Source organism: Cynocephalus volans, chromosome 1 (genome assembly GCF_027409185.1).
Source record: "Cynocephalus volans isolate mCynVol1 chromosome 1, mCynVol1.pri, whole genome shotgun sequence".
In the NCBI taxonomy this organism is placed as follows: Eukaryota; Metazoa; Chordata; class Mammalia; order Dermoptera; family Cynocephalidae; genus Cynocephalus; species Cynocephalus volans.
In genome coordinates this window covers 95,814,573-95,833,563 of record NC_084460.1, presented here as the reverse complement: position 1 = coordinate 95,833,563, position 18,991 = coordinate 95,814,573, and the positions used below count along the sequence as shown (strand labels likewise).

The 18,991-nt window shown below is 37.6% G+C and overlaps 2 non-coding genes across 2 annotated transcripts; both read left to right on the top strand.

Moving 5' to 3' along the window:
• Positions 1 to 14,623: 14,623 nt before the first annotated feature.
• Positions 14,624 to 14,727, top strand: LOC134365357 (U6 spliceosomal RNA). Its single transcript, XR_010022062.1, has one exon. It is a non-coding gene; the product is annotated as a U6 spliceosomal RNA (small nuclear RNA).
• Positions 14,728 to 15,017: 290 nt separating this feature from the next.
• Positions 15,018 to 15,119, top strand: LOC134365596 (U6 spliceosomal RNA). The gene has a single exon (XR_010022123.1). It is a non-coding gene; the product is annotated as a U6 spliceosomal RNA (small nuclear RNA).
• The last annotated feature ends 3,872 nt before the right edge of the window (positions 15,120 to 18,991 follow it).

The following is an 18,991-nucleotide window of genomic DNA, read 5'->3' as shown; positions in this document are numbered from 1 at the left end:
GAGGGAAAAGAATAGAGAATGAATTTTAAGATGAGTGAGAGGAGAATAAGCATGAGAAAGTTTGATATAAAAAAATCCCAGGTAGTGACATTAGGAAGGAGGAGACAGAAAGATGGGAGAAAAGTGAAAAAATATGAAGATATTTTGAGACAAAGAGTAGAAAAGTTGAGGTTGCTCATATCAGATGAACTGGCCCTTTTCTGCAGAGAAAATATTACGTTAGCTCACATCCAAGCAGGCATGAGCTTCTACAAACCAGATGTACCACAGAATTGAGCTCTGATTGTAGGGTTAGCTGAATCACCTTGGGCAAATCATATAATCTTTTCAAGTTTTAATCATTTGCTCCTATGTAAAATGAAAATATAGTATGAATCCTGATTCAATTGTAGGATTTTGTGAGACACGAATAATTGTTAAAATTTTTAACTGAAATGTGCTGTGCAATATGCAACAATTTAGCCCTCAAATGATATATTAGTCTTCTTGGGCTGTCATAAAAAAAAAAAATCATAGACTGGGTGGTTTAAACAACAGTAATTTATATGTCACAATTCTGGAAGGTGGGGAGTCCAAGATCAAGGTACTGGCCTATTCACTTCCTTGTGAGGGCTCTCTTTCTGGCTTGTAGTTGGCCACCTTCTCACTATGTTCACATATGGGGGATAGGACAAGGGCTGTGGTGACCCTTCCTTTTCTTAAAAGGGCACCAGCCCTATCAGATTAAGGCCTCATGCTTATGACTTCATTTAACCTTTATCACCTCCTTACAGGACCTATCTCCAAATACAGTCACATTGGGGGTTAGAGCTTCAACATATAAACTTTGGGGAAACACAAATATTCAGTTCATAACAAATGGTAAAGAATGTTTATCTGCAGGAGAGAAAAAGAGAAGACACACTGTGGGAGGGTTGCGGGGGGTAGAGCCAATCAGCTTTGGGGGAATTAGCACGTTTTAATATTAGTCTGTTTTGGAGAATTAAAATATAACCCATTTTTGCTTTATTTTGGTGTTTTAGCCAGTAATCACACTGAAATGCTTTCCCAAAGAACCTATGTACCAATTTCCAAAGGACTCTATTTTTTTTTTTTTTTTAATAATAGAACACTTTGGAAATAAAAATATTGGAGGAAACTTGTATTCCCAGATATTGGCTTTTAGGATTGCCAGATAAAACACAGTATACCCAGTTAAATTTAAATTTCAAAATCTCTGTATGGAACCACAGAAGAGCCTGAATAGCCAAAGCACTCTCGACCAAAAAGTACAAAGCTGGAGACATCACACTACCAGATTTCAAAATATATTACAAACCTATAGTAGTCAAAACAACATGGTACTGGCATCAAAACAGACATGTCAACCAAGGAAATAGGATAGACAGCCCAGAAATAAACCCACACATCTACAGTCAATTGATTTTCAACCAAGTTGCCAAGGATGATGAGGAAATGACAGTCTCTCCAATAAAGAATGTTGGCAAAACAATATCCACGTGCAGAAGAATAAACGTGGGCCCTTATCTCTGCCCTTTATACAAGAATCAACTCAAAATGGATTAAAGGCTTAAATGTAAGACCTGAGACTATAAAACTACTAGGAAAAAACATAAGGAAAAACTCCTTGGCATTGGTCCGGGCAGTCATTTCCCAAAAGCTGAGGCAATGAAAGCAAAAATAGACAAATGGGATTGCATCAATTGCATCAAACTAAAAAGCTTCTGCACAGCAAAGGAAATAATTAACAGAAAACAGAGACAACCCATAGATTGGGAGAGAATATTTGCAAATCATACATTGGAAAGGGGCTAATCTCCAAAATATACAAAGAACTCAAACTACTCAATAATAACAACAACAAAAAACCCTATTAAAAGATGGGCAAAGGACCTGAAAAGACATTTCTCAAAAGCAGACATACAAGTGGCCAACAGATATATGAAAAAATGCTCAACATCTCTAATCATGAGAGAAATGCAAATTAAAGCCACAATGAGATATCATCTCATACATGTGAGGCTGGCTATTATCAAGAAGATGACAGATAATAAATGTTGGCAAGGATGTGGAGAAAAGGGAACCCTTGCATGCTGTTGGTTGGAATGTAAACTAATACAGCTATTTTGGAAAACAGTATGGAAGTTCCATATAAAACTAAAACTAGGATTACCATGTGATTTATCAATTCCACTGCTGGATATTCAATTCCAAATGAACTGAAATCAGTAAGTTAAAGAGATGTCTGCACTCCCATGTTCATTGCAGCCTTATTCACAATAGCCAAGATATGGAAATAAGCAAAATGCCCATCAACAGATAAATGGATTTTTTTAAATGTGGTATATATACACAATGGAATACTATTCAGCCTTTAAAAATAAGGAAAATCTGTCAATTGCAACAGCATGGATGAACCTAGAGAACATATGCTAAGAGAAACAAGTAAGACACAGAAAGACAAATATCACATGATCTCACTTATATGTGGAATTTAAAAAAGCTGAATTCATAAAAGCAGATAGAAGTGGTTGTTAACAGAGGCTGAGGGGGATGAGGTGGACAGGGCAAGGGAAGATGTCGGTCAAAAGGTACGAAGTTTCAATTAGGCAGGAGGAATAAGGTTCTCATCTATCGCACAGCATAGTTACTATAGTTAATAATAACATATTGTATATTTCAAAATAGCTAAAAGAGTGGATTTGAATATTGTCACCAAAAAAAATAAGTATTTGAGGTGATAGGCATGTATGTTAATTAGCCTGATTTGATCATTCCACAATATATACATGTATTGAAACATTACATTGTACCCCATAAATATATATAATTATTATTTATCAATTAAAAATAAAAGAAAACTTAAGAAAAATAAATTTCAGAATCTCATGCAATATTTGGAACATACTTATACTAAAAAAATTCATTGTTTATCTGAAATTCAAATTTAACTTGTGTTCTGTATTTTTATCTGTTAAATCTGGAAACACTAAAAAGTTATCATCATACAACTGTGGCATGATATAACATAGATACACTGGCACAATAGAATTAAAGACTCAGAAGTAGATACAACTATATAAAAGTAATTAATACTTGATAAATTAGGTATTACAAACAAGGGGAAAGTGTATATAACTTAATGTTACTGAACATATATTTATTAGTTTAAAAAAATAAAGTTAGGTACCTACCTCACACTACCAAAACAATTAGTGGCAAATGGAGAACACTGTTAAATTTATTTTAAGAAGAAAAAGTAAAAAGAAAATGTGGATAAGTATGTATCTGACATTGGGGTACAAAAGACCTTTCTAAATAAAAAGACTTTCTATAGAAAAAAAACTGTAAGAGAAACAAACTTTAGCTTTTCCTATCGAAGAATTAAATATCTGTGTATGTTTTTAAAAAAATAATAAATAAATAACAAAGTGGAGAAAAAAACCCAACATATATGACAAAAGGCAAGTATTCTTAATGCCTAAAGAAAGGGATGTCATTTTTTCCTGCCAAATTGGCAAAGCTATTAAAAATGGTACTGCTGAGTCTGGCAACATTGCTAAGGAGACAGAGCCCTCATACACTGATGGAAGCATAAATTGATATATCTAGCAAAAATATCCTTCAGTAAAGAAGAGGAAGAAAAGACTTTTTCAGATGAAGAAACACCAAGAAATTTTTGTTGCCAGCAGACCTTCTCCAAAGGCTGAAGGGAAATAATACTAAACGGAAAACTGGAACTTCAGGAATGAAGGAAGAGCAAAACAAACGGTAATATCAGGATAAGTCCTTTTTAAAACTAGTTTCATCTTAAGTTCTTTCTTTCTTTTTTTTTTTAAAGATGACTGGTAAGGGGATCTTAACCCTTGCCTTGGTGTTGTCAGCACCACGCTCACCCAGTGAGCTAACCGGCCATCCCTATATGGGATCCGAACCTGTGGCCTTGGTGTTATCAGCACCGCACTCTCCTGAGTGAGCCATGGGCCAGCCCTCATCTTAAGTTCTTTAAATCATGTACAGCTGTTGAAAGCAAAAATTATAATATTGTCTGGTAAGGTTTTCAGTGTATGGAGATGTAATACACATGACCAGTCTAACCTAAAGGCAGAGGTGTAAAATGACTTATATGGTTATAAGACTTCTACATTTTACTTGAAGGGATAATATATTAACTTTAAGTGAATGATTACGTATGTATCTAATTGTAATCCTCAGAGCCACCACTAGAAAAATGATACAAAGAGACATGGCCAAAAAGCCAATTAATAAAGTTAAATGCAATACTAAAGAAAAAAAAATCAAATATCCAAGAGAAGACAGGAGAAAGGAAATAAATGAGATGAGATAAACAACACAAATAATAAAGTGGTAGACATAAATCTAACTATAGCAGAAATAGTAACAAATGCGAAAGGTCTAAACAACCTTAAAATACAGAGATTGGAGGGGCTGGCCCGTGGCTCACTTGGGAGAGTATGGTGCTAAAAAGACAGAGATTGTAAAATTGGGCATTAAAATAAGACTCAACTATATCTGTTTACAAGATATCTACTCTAAATACATAGATGGAATAAAAGTAAAAGGATGAAAAAACATAATAAACAAACAGCAAAAAAAAAAAAAAGAAAGAAAGAAAGAGAAAAGGAAGAAGAGGAAGGCTGGAGTGGCTATATTAATACCAGATAAAGTAGACTTCAGAACAACAAATACTATGCAGGATAAAGAGAAATATTATATAAAAAAGGGCCAATTAGCCAAGAAGATATAACAATCCTAAATATGTAAGCACCTAAAAACAGAGTTTCCAAATACATGAAGAAAGACTGGTAGAAATGAAAGGGGGAAAAAATAGACAAATCCACACTATAGCTGAAGACTTCAATATCCCTCTCTTTGTAATCTATAGAACCAGTAGACAAAAAAATCAGTAAGGATGTACAAGACCTGAACAACAGACAAACTAACCTAACTGGTATTTTTGGAACATTCTGCCCTTCAACAGCAGAATACACATTTTCAATTGCACATGTAGCATTCACCAAGACAGACCATATTCTGGGCCACAGAACATATTTTAACAAATGTAAAAGAACTGAAAGCATACAAAGTATATTCTCTAACAATAAAAAAATTAAACTAGAAATGAATAATGGAAAGATACTTGACAATAGCAAGGGCTGGTAAAGATAGAGTAACTGAAACACTCACTCATTCATTGTTGGGTGGGAATGCACAGTGGTAGAGCCATTTTAGAACACAGGTAATGTTTTTGTTTTTTTTTTGGCAGCTGGCCTGCATGAGGAACCAAATCCTTGATGTTGGTATTACAAGGCTGCACTCCAACTAACTAAGCTAAACAGCCAGCCCTCACAGGTGGTTTCTTATAAAATTAAATATACACTTTCCATATGACCCAGCAATCTCATACCTAGATATTTATCCAAGTGAAAACTTATGTTCACATAAAAACTGGCATGCAAATGTTTACTGTGGCTTTCTTCATAATCGTTAAAAACTAGAAATACCCATATGTCATTCAACTGATGAATGGATAAACAAACTATAGACTCTGCAATTAAAAGGAACAAACTGATACATGCAACAATGTGGATGAATCTCAAATGCATTAGGCTAAGTGAAGAGAGTCAGACTTAAAAGGCTACATAATCTGATTGCATTGACACAACCTCTAGAAAGGGCAAAAGTATAGGACTAGATGACAGAGTAGTGCTAGCAAGGGGTCGGGGTCAATGTGCAAAGGGGAATATAAGAGGGAATTTGGGGGAGTGATGAACTGTTCTTCATCTTGATTGTGGTGGTGGTTTACTGGACTATATGTCTAAACTCATAGAACTATACACCAAAAAACGTGAGTTTTACTGTACATAAATTTTGAAAGTAAATTTAAACATTTTAAAATATTTGGGTAAAACAAAAGGCAATGACATTTTCTTAGGTCACTTTACAAGAGTTTTTTTCCCCCCGTTTTCTGCCTATGGTCAGTCATCAGAGCAGGAATCAAAACCAAACAAATTAAACCTCATTTATTCTGTTAAGTCTGGGTGATTTGTGGCAGGAGAATATGCCAATCATCAAAATCCAGAGATAACCCTAAAGCACAATTTGAGCTTCTCTTCACAGTCTCTGAGCTGACAATCAAAATCTTTTTCCAGAACCGCCAAGGAGTTTTAATTGAGTTTCAGCATCATTTCCAGACCTCCCAGGTGGAGCCATTTATTAGTAATCAGTGAAATAGCCCCCCAAAAGAAAGCACTGGAAAGAACAAGAGTTTCAAAAATCTGCTAACTGCATTGTAATGATTCTGAAAGATTGAGAACTGAATATAAAGCCATCTTTCCTGCTTCACATCCTATCTCAGCTCCAAAGTAGAAATCAAACCCTAACTATGACTTCATGATATTGTGTAAGCCTGAAGACATCAGGGTGAGGCTGGCTGGGTCTGGAGCTGTGTTGATTGTCACCCATCAACCAAGTTAGGAACATCTGTACTCAGAGCCTCTGACAACCAGTTCCAGTTTAGACTTGTTCCCAAGTGACACTGGTGATTATTTCTATCTCCTAACGTTATAGTTTAACTAATTCACTAATGATTAAGAAGATTTTAAAGACTGAATGGGCCTCACTAGCTAAATGGCTGTAGCACTTTAGTTAACATGCAAAGGATGTCCACTGCCTGCAGTTAGCTAATAACACATTATAATTAATAGTACTTGGGAAAAGTGTCCTGTCAGCGGGAGCCTTGAGGTTGTTTTTCTAATGCACCAAGATAATCTCCATCAGGCCTCTTCTGTTTCACCAAATAAGTAACTGGTGCTGTCCCTACTCTGATGATTCTTTTAATTCTAAATGTAATTTGGGTCCTCATTCCAAAAACTCACAGCACTTCTCTTATTTAGCATTTTCTTGAACTGACATGTGGGGTGCTATGATTATAAAAGTGAGTGACCCACTTCCTATTTACTCACCTCCAATTCTGCCTTGCAAAAGCACATCTATCTCAGCAGGAGGGCATCAGCAAGCAAAAACGCAGGGGAAGTCAGGACAATGATTCATCCACCCCAGATAGATTTCCTCATTTGCTTGCACTATCTCATACTCTTCTTGCAGATTGTTTTTTTTAATATAATTTTATTTCCCTGTGTATAGGATCTGCTTTTCCCATTACTCTTAATTGGTCCTACAAAGCCTATTTTATGTATAGAGAAAAAAATAGTGATGTCTTGCACAATTAACTATTACATCACCTAACACCACTTTGCTGCAATAAGAAACAGGTGGCAATGGGTTCTGAAAACAGGGTAGCTCAGTGAGAGCCAAGTAAAATAATAGCAAGTAACAGCACGACAACATGTCCAAAGACCTACTCTCTTCCCTCACATCATTATTACTGTCAAATAAGAACACTCATAGAAATTTTTTTGGAAATTCAGTTCCCATCCTCAAATTCAACTTCTCATCTCTGTCATCCTCCCTTGCTCGTCCCACATTCCAGGAGAAGAAGTTTAACAGTGATAAACAAAGTACATGTCCCTCACTCCCCACTTTCAAATGGGAGAAAGTGTCTACATGTTGCAAATATGGAACTAGCAAAAGGAAAAAATTCAATAAGAGCTGTATATACTGTGAAACAAGAATCATTATTCTATTGGTTCTATAATTGTTATAAACTTTCATTTTTTATCCAGTTAGAAATTAGATACAAAGAGAACATCTAATGACTTAGGCATTGGATCATGCAGTAGAGAGTCTAGCTGTGTAGAATGTTGTGGGGTGCAGTGTTCTATGACTGTCAATTAGGTCAATGTGGTGGATAATGTTCAGGTTTTCTATATCCTTATTGGTGATTTTTTCATCTGCTTGTTCCGTGGATTATTGAGAGAGAAGTGTTGAAGTCTCCGACTATAACTGTGGATTTGTCTAGTTGTATAACCTGTGTCACTGTCATCCACACTCCTACTCAACACTTTGACCATTCTGAACTCTATTATTATTGTTGTCACCATTTTTAAAATGAGGAAACTGAGACGTAAGGAGGTTAAGCAAGTGTACAAGCCAACTCAACTACTAAACAGTAAAGCAGGATTCAAACTGAGGTGGTTTGACTCCTGAGTTCCTGCTCTTCATCCCCACAATACACTGTATCCTGTCTCATCTGTGAATTTTAAGAGTAGGTAAGAAGAAGCCATGACTTTATTTGCTCTTTACAAGGTATTTGTGACACAAGTCAACTTCTAGGGGAGCTCAAATACCATCCTTCCGCCTCTTCTCTGCCACCTCGACCCCTACTCAACACAGTCTCATCCACCACTTAAGGAGCATTGATAGAGGACACTCTAAGGATGTGTGGCTGGGAGCTACAGCTTTCAGTGGGTCAAAAGAGGGTGGAAGCCCTTGCTTTAGCATGAAGGGCTCTTTGGGATAATTTCTCTCTTTCCAACTTCTCTCAGTTCTTAGCTTCGTTAGCTTTGTTCTCTTGTAGAATGCTGATGCAGATAGGTCCGAGCTCTGCCTTGGGAGGAGTTCCCTACCCTGGAAAGGCCTGGAGTTTGGGAGATAGAACTTCCACTGCTCTGGGGTTTAGGAACTCACATGACATTGCTCATTTTTGTCACCAGTACAGTAAGACCTCAGTTGTCAAGTACAGAGTGTGGGCAATGAGGAAGGGGCAAGGAGAACCTGTTTTCATATTTGACGTTAGGCTAGAAAGGTGAAAGGACTTCTCCTGATTCACTCACAGTTCATCCTAGTTTAGCAAGACCAGGATGTTTCACGGGAGTTGGCGTCAAAATAACACAGGAATGAGCAATGTGACTCCCCTGGAACTTGACTTCTGTGTGGAGTTCTCTCAGGGAGACTATAACAGTGGGGTGCTGGCCACCTCTGTTTTCATCAGATATAAACTCAAACCCTAAGAACTCCATGGAAATGGAATAACCACTTCTAAATCTGAAGAACATAAATCCCCATTCTGAATATGATGGAAGAACTCTTCTGCTGTAGGCCACAGAGATATATATACATTTTTCAGACCTGAGGGCCCTTCCAGTTTAGATTAGGGCAAACTTTGGATCTAAAGCAGGGCAAGCTAAAATCTCAGTGAGGGCCATTGTGTTTGATATCTTGAAAGCAAGAGATGACTCATTACTCTCTTTAGTCTATTGGAGATGGTCTGGGAGGTCTAAACTCCAAATGCAAGGCCATATCCAGGCACTTTGGAAGACCAGCTCTCAAAGGCACCCAGACAATCCCAGCAAAGTGGCATTTATCTTGCTACATTTACCATGGTTAGGATTTGACCTCAGCATTGTGGGCTCAGAAGTCAGTGTTGTAGGTCCCAGAGCTGCCTGACTTTAGGGATGCAGTATATGTGGAGATAAAGAACAGGGACTCTCGAGTCAAACTATTTCAGTTTGAATCCAGTCTCTACCGTTCAGTAGCTGCAGGTTAACTTAACCTCCACATGTCTCAGTTTCTGTATTGTAAAAATGGTGATGACAGTAATAATAGCTCCCTTCTAGGACTGTTATTAGAATAAAAGGAGTTAATATTTAAATAGTGTTAAGATCAGTGTCTGACACATAGTTCATGCTATGTGAGTGTTATTACAAAACTGATAAGAGACTGGTTTTAATACCAGAGTGGTAGATTATTTTGGAATGAGGAAATAGAGTTGTCAAGCAACTGCAGACTCATGTTGCCCTGAACTGATCCCAAGGGAAGCCAAATCAACATGCTTCTTGGTTAACATGGAATATCCACAAACAAGGGGAGTTGTTATAATTTAACTATCTAGTAGCATCAGGCCCTGAGATAGTTTCAGATTGGACATTCCTTCTACAGATACGTTAGTATATTTATCAGGCAAGAACTGTAGGTCTGAGGGGTCATCTGGTCGCTATACTGCTATTTTGCGTATCCTTGCACTGATCTATTTTAGCAGCTGTGATAATAATATTCAATAATGTTATAATAATAATTTGGTGAGCACTTACTATGTCCTTATAAACATAAATATTCTCTCATTTTTTCCTCACAACACTCCTATGAAGTAAATACTCTTAATGATAAGAAAACCAAGATTTAGAGATATATACATGGTCCTTCCGGGATTTTCCCCTTTCAGTTTCCTTGGCTGGAACACACATTTGTTAGTTACCTGGATCACTCCTATTCATTCTCCAAAACTCAGTTCTAGTGTTCTCTCCTCGAGCAAGCAGGCCCCCCTCCCCCTCCCTGCGGCCTCCTCTGAGCCAGGCGCCCTTTCTCTCTTCCCTCGTAGTCCTCTCTACATTACCTCTACAACCACTCACTGTATCATATTAAAATGTTCTCAGATATCTCTCTACTAGGCCAGGCTGTGCCCTGTTGTGACCAAATCTTTTTTCTCCTTTCCAGGAGATGCTCAGTATCTGGCAGCAATTACTATTTAGTAGAATAAGCATGGCTCCTAATATCAAATAAGTGCTCAAATACTTGGGGAATCACAAACTATATGACAGTAAAGGGTTCAAGCATCAAATGGGTGATTGAACTAAGGACCCTTTAAGGTTTCTCCCAGGGTTCAAGTGCGGCTGTCTCAAATAGATGATGCTGATCTTCACTAAGAAAAGAGAAATGGTTTCAAGAGGCAGATAATGCAATCAGTTCTGAGTTCAAATGAGCCAAAGGAACTGCCTCTTCAAAGTGGGTAATTTCATCTAAAAGTGAAGGACTCAAACATTTTTTAAAGAAAAAACAAGACAAAACCCACAATGTATTTTAATGGTATCCATACTATGACACTTGCAATTTTCCAGTGTAAATTTCTACACAGTTCTTAGGTATTATAGTAGTTTGGCCCTAGAAATAATCCAACTAGAGTAATATCCTCTGAGAATAAAGTGCTCAGTTATACAACAGAGATTATATCTTGAAGGACATGAAAATACCATGTAGGAAGAGATGAGACTCATCACAGGGTATGCCCTTTCCTGCTACCAAATGGCCACTGCTGCACTAGCAGTGGACTCCTTCTAGGCTCCATTCCCAGCCTTAATGTACTGTTGACCTCTGTTTATTACCCATAACCATCACCAAGCTTTCTCATTCAGTAGTCGTTCTTTTCTGCTATCTAAGGGCTTCATGAATTGGAAATCAATTCAAAACTGATCAGTACACATCAGCTCCCACTTAAAGTCCTTAAAGTCCATTCTAAAGCATAGTTGTTTTCCATTAATCCAAAATATGTCAAAGACCTTTCACACTAGGAAACCCATGGTGCGAATCTTGCTCAATAGCAAGTGTATTTGTTCCATATAAACCTTGGAAACAAGCTTAACAAGATGTAGCGTGGTTCCTTTTGTCTTGTTTTCAATATCTCTTCATTGCCTGAAAAATATTTTGAGGGGTCTTTGTTAGGCTAGTTTTAATTGCCAGTGTTATAATCCAAATTTCACCACAAATACAAGAGTCCTTCAAAAAGTTCATGGAAAAAATAGAATTAAAAGTTAATACAAATGTTTCCATGAACTTTTTAAAAAGTACCGTCATATTGATTAATTCAAAAACAACAAAGGAGAGTTGTCCCCAATTCTCAGAGAGCCAAGTTTAATCTGAGGGTTGTGGTAATGTTAATTCCTTTGTGGATTTCAATGCATGATAATGTGCTTATGTCCTGATGCAAATCTGTAATTTGAAGTTTGGTCTGTCGGTAACAGTGCCACTGTAGTACTAAATCAAAGTTTAATGTGCCTTTGTTCATGTGCTTTCTAAATGCATGTCAGAGTCCACTTGCAGTATAGATAAGCTCCGAAATCTGCAATTGTGGATTTCATCTAGGGGACTCTCTGCCAAGTGTGTGGTTGTTAATTTATAAAAATCACCCACCTCAGAGAATTTTTAGGGCAGTGAAACTATTCTGTATCATAGTACCTACTGGTGGATACATGTTACTGTACTTGTCCAAGCCTGTAGAGTAATACAATACCAAGAGTGAACTCTAATGTAAACTATGGACTTTGGGTGATAATAATGTGTCAATGCAAGTTCATCAATTATAGCAAATGTACTGCTTTGGCAGGGAATGTTGATAATGGGGAAGGCTGTGCATGTTTTGGGGCAGGAGGTATACAGGAACTTGCTGTGCCTTCCTCTCAGTTTTGCTGTGAACCTAAAAGTGCTCTAAAAAATGTAGTCTATTGAAACAAAATCACCCCTTCTGAGGCAGTCCATTTTTTTTTTTTTTTTTTTTTTTTTTTAGACAGCTCTAAATGTTGGAAACTACTTCATTAAATTGAACTGAAATCTGCCTCACTAAAACTTATTCCATTAAAAAAAAATTGAAATAAAAAAAAAAACTGATTCCATTTTCAGGAAGGAACACTTTCCAGGTGAAAGCTACTACAGGGGCCTAATTTCAGCCTATCATAAAGACTGACTTTCTAACAATCCAAAAGCTTCAGGGGACACTAAGTTCCCTATCAATAGGACCACTGCATGAATTAGGTCTATACTACGTGCCAGACACTCTTTTAAGTGCTTTACCTATAATAAACCTTCTATCACAATAGTACCTTCATGTGGGTAATATTGTTTTCCCATCATGGGACAGGTTTAGTGCAAGTATTCTTATGGCCTTCATAATGTTTCTGTCAGGATCATTCCTTTCCCTTTTCCCAGTGCCTGAGAACCCTTCCAAATGCTTATTCCAAGTCCTGGGAAGGCTAACAGGTGTAGAGAGCACAATTCTGAAGCCAGACAGACCATGCTTTGAATCTCACCCTCACCACACTGTCCAAATTTGGGAATGTGGGTGTAGGGAAAGTGAAGGTAAATGGTCAGGGTCCCTCAGATGTTCAGAATCTTGCTGAGCATTTGATGCAAAAATGCATGTGCACCCAGGTGTTCCTTGGTTATTATCTGATATAATTGTGCATGTGTGCCCAGATGTTCTTTGGTTGTCTGACTCCATCCAGGTGTTCCTGGGTTATCTGACTTAAGTGTAAAGGACGAGTGACTCTGATCCATAGTGACACCCTTCCCCGCCCCTGGGATGCCTGGGGGGGTATGCTGAGGCCACTACTGCTGCTGGAGGCTATTGCTGCTGCTGTTGCTGCCAGGGCCCCCGGGATGCTCCAGGAGGCCACCACTGCTGCTGCTGCTGCTGAGGAAGCTGAGGACTGAGCTTGCAGTGGAATGAACTTGTCAACTCTGCCAACAGATCCTTCCCAATTACCTACCTAGCCTGTTACCTGTATGTGAGGGGTCTGGTCAGCCAGCCTGGCAAATAAGGGGTCTGTGACCCAGTCTGTATAACAGATTTGAAGAGTGTGTGAGCCCTAGCATGACAGTGGGCATGTTCTCCCTTCCTTGGCTTCCTCATCTGTAAGCAAAATGCTAAAATGTAAATATTTACACATTAACTTTTTAATAAATCTTCACTCATTATCTCCAGTTTCCCTTCCCAGGAAGGACAGTCTTTGGGGTAATGAAAGTAAATTATTTTGATCACTGTGAGCATTCTCCTCCTCTGAATAATACATTAGCATTATTGTACGTAGGTGTCCTGAGAGCCAATTATCCATGGGAGAGACTGGAGAGAGCCCATCTCTCGGCTGTACAAAGTTGATAGCAGACTCCACTGTGGTAAAGGCAGCTCATGAGACCTCTAGAGAGTAATCCACCCGCCTCCCCTCCACTGTCTCTTCTTTCCACAGGCAACAGCTGATGCATAGGCTTTCTTGGGTGACCGATGTTTCTTTCAACCTGATCTTACAGTGTGTTTCTTCCACACTGCTTCCCTTACCCTTTGTACAAATAGTCCCCCAGAGCCCATCATAAACCTGCCATATTGGGACCAGAGCAAAGCAACGTGCATCCTCCACGCATTCCCACCACTTAGCTTACCTGGGAGCTTTTAAACAAAGCTCATTAGACAATTTGAATTTTTATATTCAAGGATGACATTCTAGTGATAAATTCTGGCATTGTTATCATTTAAACTAAGAATAGAGTGACTATTCTGGCAGTTCCTGCTTGTGTGATTGACAGCCTGCTGTTTGCAAAATATCTACAGCTATTACTGCCCGAATCACTGATTATTGTTTGCTGCAGGCAACAGTGGCATGGCTTGGACAGTGCCAGGCCACTGAGGATTTCTGCATGCTGAGTGGCCCCTCTACCGCTCTCATTTCCTAGTTGCCAATGTCAACTATAGCCAAAGTACCACTTAGCTGTAGGCATCAGCATCTTTTATTTTGGCATAGTGTGGCCTAGCTGCTTCAGCTAGAGACAATAGCACTAATCTGTCATTCATTTAAGACAGTGGTTCTCAAACCCATCTGCACATTAAAATCACCTGTGAAACTCAAAGAAATTTACTCAGGCCTGGTTACCTCCCACCCCAGAGACTCTAGTTTCACTGTTCTGGTCATGGTTTTATTTCAAAAGCTCCCTGGGTAAATCTAACATGCAGGCTGTGTTCAGAACCACTGATCTAATAAGTCTAAAAGGATATACATGAAAATATTAATACTGAGTCTGTCTGGGTGGCAGAATTACATATGAATTCTATTTTTGTTTTTGTTTAGTGTGTTTTCTAATTTTTAAAAAAAACATGAAAATCATTCTCTCTTTGGCAGCACATATACTAAAATTGGAAAGATATAGAGATTAGCATTGCCCCTGTGAAAGGATGACACATAAATTTGTGATGCATTCCATATTTTTGAAGAATGATGTCAGAAGAGGAGCTCCTTGAAGAAAGATAAGACTAAGGAGAAGATGGAGTCTCAGAGATGACTCTGCTGAGAAGGGGCATCTACCGGATGATGATGATAATGAAGGTGGGGAATGAACAGCTGGAGTTGACCGTGGATGATGAAAAAGAGGCTGAAGAGGGAGAGAATGACAGAGCCAGTGCCAATGGCAAGGATGACTCTTAAGCACATAGTGGGGTTTAGACATCTTATCCCATTGTTTCATTTCTAACTGCTTGTCTAAGGTCAAATTTTTTGTACTCGCTTTGGCAGCAGATATACTAAAAACTGGAACGATACAGAGAAGATTAGCATGACCACTGAGTAAGATCAAATTCGTCACTAGATCCTCTCCCTTCAGTACAGGCTCACTATTCTCCCCGTTCCATCCTTCCAAGCTCATTAGTTCATATTGCCCTGTGCCTAGTCCCATTTTCACTTCCTTTGACACTCCTAATAGTTTAAGTCTCACCCTACAGGTTTTGGTTTTTATGACTTAACAGTAAGAAGAATGTGTGGTTTTTATCAACTGTTTCCAAAATAATCTCATTATGCAAAATAATCTCATTAGTTCTTTCCATTGGTATGTGAGCTTAGTAGTTGCTTCCCTAACTGCAAAGTCAATCTCATTTAGTTGAGTAGCACCTGAGAACAGCTTTGAACACATACTTAGAAGTTTGCGTGTTACACCCCACATGAGAGTGCTATGTAGGACGTTCAACACAAATGTAACAACATACCTTTGTGAACGAGAGTTGGCACATCAAATGTAGGGTCAGAAAAATGATTAATGCAATAGTCTTGAGATTTGTTCTCCGAAGTTGATATAGTGGGTCATTTTTCTTTGAACAGCCTGATGTTGGGGATCTTTTGTCCTCAAATAAGCACATCCTTACTAAACCAAAAAAAAAAAAAAAAAAAAAAAAAAAAAAAAAAAAAAAACCATGAAAAGGTTTAAATTGCATAATAAAAAGTTTTTCAAAACGGAAATCCTCAAGTTAAATTAAGCATGAAATTAGATTTTTATTCCTATTTTTAAAAAATTCCTATCCCCACTTTGGAATAAATTTGAGGTGAATTGTGGAAGTAATAATGACAGTTCTCTTTTAAAAAATGAAAAGTAATTATGTGAAATGATGATAGTTTACCTGTCTCACTATAGTAGCCATTTCACTATCTACATGTACCCCGTAACATGTTGAAAGCCTCAAATATACACAAAAAATTTTATTTAAAAAAATAAAAATAAAACAAATGAGATTAATACAAACAGTACATATCTCCAAATTTGACGGGCTTTATCAAGCTGTCATGATTTGACGAGTTATTTTAGAGTCCTCACTACTCAAAAATTGCTCCACCAGGTCAGAACCTTTTCCCTACCCTTTTTGCTCCTTCTCCAAATCAAGGACAATGACATCCTCTTTTATACACTTGGGTCCCCTTGAGACAGGTCTCTGCAAAGGCAGGAAGGATGTAAGAGACACCTTTCTGACAAAGATTGAGCTCAAAATCAATCACATGAGATGCTCTGATTGCTGGTGGCTTGACTTGACTTGCATAGATTTGGGGCATATGGCTACCCACTACAGCCACTGTGGTTCTCTAGAGTCCCCTACCAAGGGAGAACACTCCATGGTAAGATATATACTGAGTATTTAGGGAGATTTTAAAATGGTAATATTTTAGTTTCGTGATGAACTGTAAAGTACCTCTCACCTGCTTTCCTTCTCACTGGGCAACTCCCTCTTTATTAAAACTGACACCATCACTTATTATTCCATACTAATGTGCCAGTCCCCCACAATAAAGAAGTGCCTGGTCCAAAATGCCAATAGTGCTAAGGCTGGAAAATCCTAGATTACATATACATGACATCATTTATATTTTCCGAGTGCTACTTTACTTACTTGTAAAATGGGAATAAAAATACCTTCGAGGTATTGTCTGACCCTTGAAAATATAAATGATATACTCAAGATCACCTACCTAGTAAGGAATAGTACTGAATATTAAACGTAGATTTCAAAGTGTAGTTACCTTTCTACTTCATTACAATCCTGGCACCTCCATGATTCCTGTGGCTCTCTTACTTAACATTCCTATCTCCTGTTCCTGAGCACGGTAGCCCCACTCTTTAACCTTCATTTTTTTCTGCCTGGGTTTCTCACCCTTTCTGACCTCTAATACTGTCTTCCACTGTGTTATTGTTCAGCCTTTCTTGTACACGGGTTTTACGTTAGGCCCAAGGACTAGTGTTAGAGCCTGAAATTCCTTCCTGCATTAATGAATGTACACAACAGACTAACATTAGGGATGTAATTCATTTCATATGTCAAGCTAAATGACAATATTTAGATTGACGCTCAAAAATAACTTTTCTTATTGTTTTCTTAGTACAGCTGCTCATAGTTAAAACTTAAAAAGATAGCAACAAAGAAAATTTAAAACAAGCTTCAGACCTAGAAATATCTCTGCCATCACTTTCAGTCTTTTCTCTGTGCATGTATAGTTTTTCCTCCCATTAAAACTCATTATGATATCAACAATATTTTACAGTTTTTTTCATGTTATAATGTATTGGGAACCTCTTTCTGTGCCACTAAATATTATTCCCATTTTTAAAGGCTCTATAGTAATCCATTGTATGGGTGTATTAGAATTGCTTTAACCAACTCTATACTGTTAGACTGCTTCCAATTTTTAGCTTTTCTAAACACATACTGCCAAATATTCTTGAAGCAAATCCTTGAGCATTCTTATCATGTTCTTACCTAGAAGTGGAATATATGAATCAAATGACATGCAAAAATTTAAGGTTTTTAACATAAAGTTTCAAATTGAATGGAAAACATACTTCAGTTAATGAATTTTTTGGTAGTGGGGCTGCTAAACCATGGACCTCCTTCAGGCAGGTTGATTTGTTACTAGAGTGGCCCCTCATTTCTTACCTGTGAAATGAACAGCCAGAGTAATGCTGGCAATTGGCAATTGTTGGTGATTAGCCAGCACATTTACCACTACTATAAAGCAGTTTTGAATAATCCTGAAATTCAGTTCCATTGACCTTAAATGCTATATAGTATTAAATACAATCTGGAGACTAAAAACTGCCCACCTTGAAAATGTTTACAAATTAGTGTTCATGCATTATTATGTAATACAAAATGTGATTAGTTCAATAAGAAAATTACAAAGCACTGTGGGAAAAAGAATATTTCTGAGTAGGGTGTTTTCATGAAGGTAATAATATTTAATCTGGGCTTTGATGATGGGTAAGGTCAGATTTTAATTAGCAATAGGCAGAGAGGCATTTGGGGTATGGAGACATACAAAGCAAAATACTCAAGGGCCAAGAAAGTATGTGACTTTTATTTTTTTTAAAAAAGGACAGCATTCTGTGTCTTGTGAGCAGGGTTAAAGAAAAGCAGTAATGAGAGACACACTGGGGAAAGTATAGTAGTCCCCCCAGTCCATGGTTTCCCTTTGTGCAGATTCAGTTACCTGCAGTCAACCAAGGTCTGAAAATATTAAATAGAAAATTCCAGAAATAAACTCGTAAGTTTTAAATTGCATGCCATTCTGGGTTTTGTTAAATTATTCTATTTTATTAGTTATTGTTAATTTCTTATTGTGCCTAATTTATAAATTAAACTTTATTATAGGTATGTCCATATAGAAAAATACATAATATAAAGGGTTCAGTATTATCCATGATTTCAGGCATCCACTGGGGGGTTTTGGACATATCCCCTGTGGATAAAGGGGGACTACTACAGATTGGTATCAAACTTTAAACACTTTGCTGAGGAGTGGAAACGATTTGGAAGAAAACAGGGAGCGGATGAAAGGGAGACGAAAGCTGCAGGAAGGTTATTATGTCAGCAGTGTGGATCACAGTGGCAGTGAAGGGAATTACTACAGTAGCCTTTGAAAGAAGTTAATAGGACCTAGAAATGGGAAGGGTCTGTTTGAGGCCAACTGAGAGACACAAAATGTATAGCTGAAACTCTCCAAGTTGCATAGAATATGATAATGCAAATACAAGTGAAATTCACAAAATTAAAGTTTGATTTATAGTCTGTTCCCTCCCGCATATAAATTTTTTCCTAAATGAATATCCAATTGTCAACATAACACTGCCTGTTCATTTAGCTTTATTTGAAAAGCCCTAGCACCACCTGGTGACAAAAACTCAGATTGACCTCAGCAGTCCTGAATTACGCCTTTTTTTC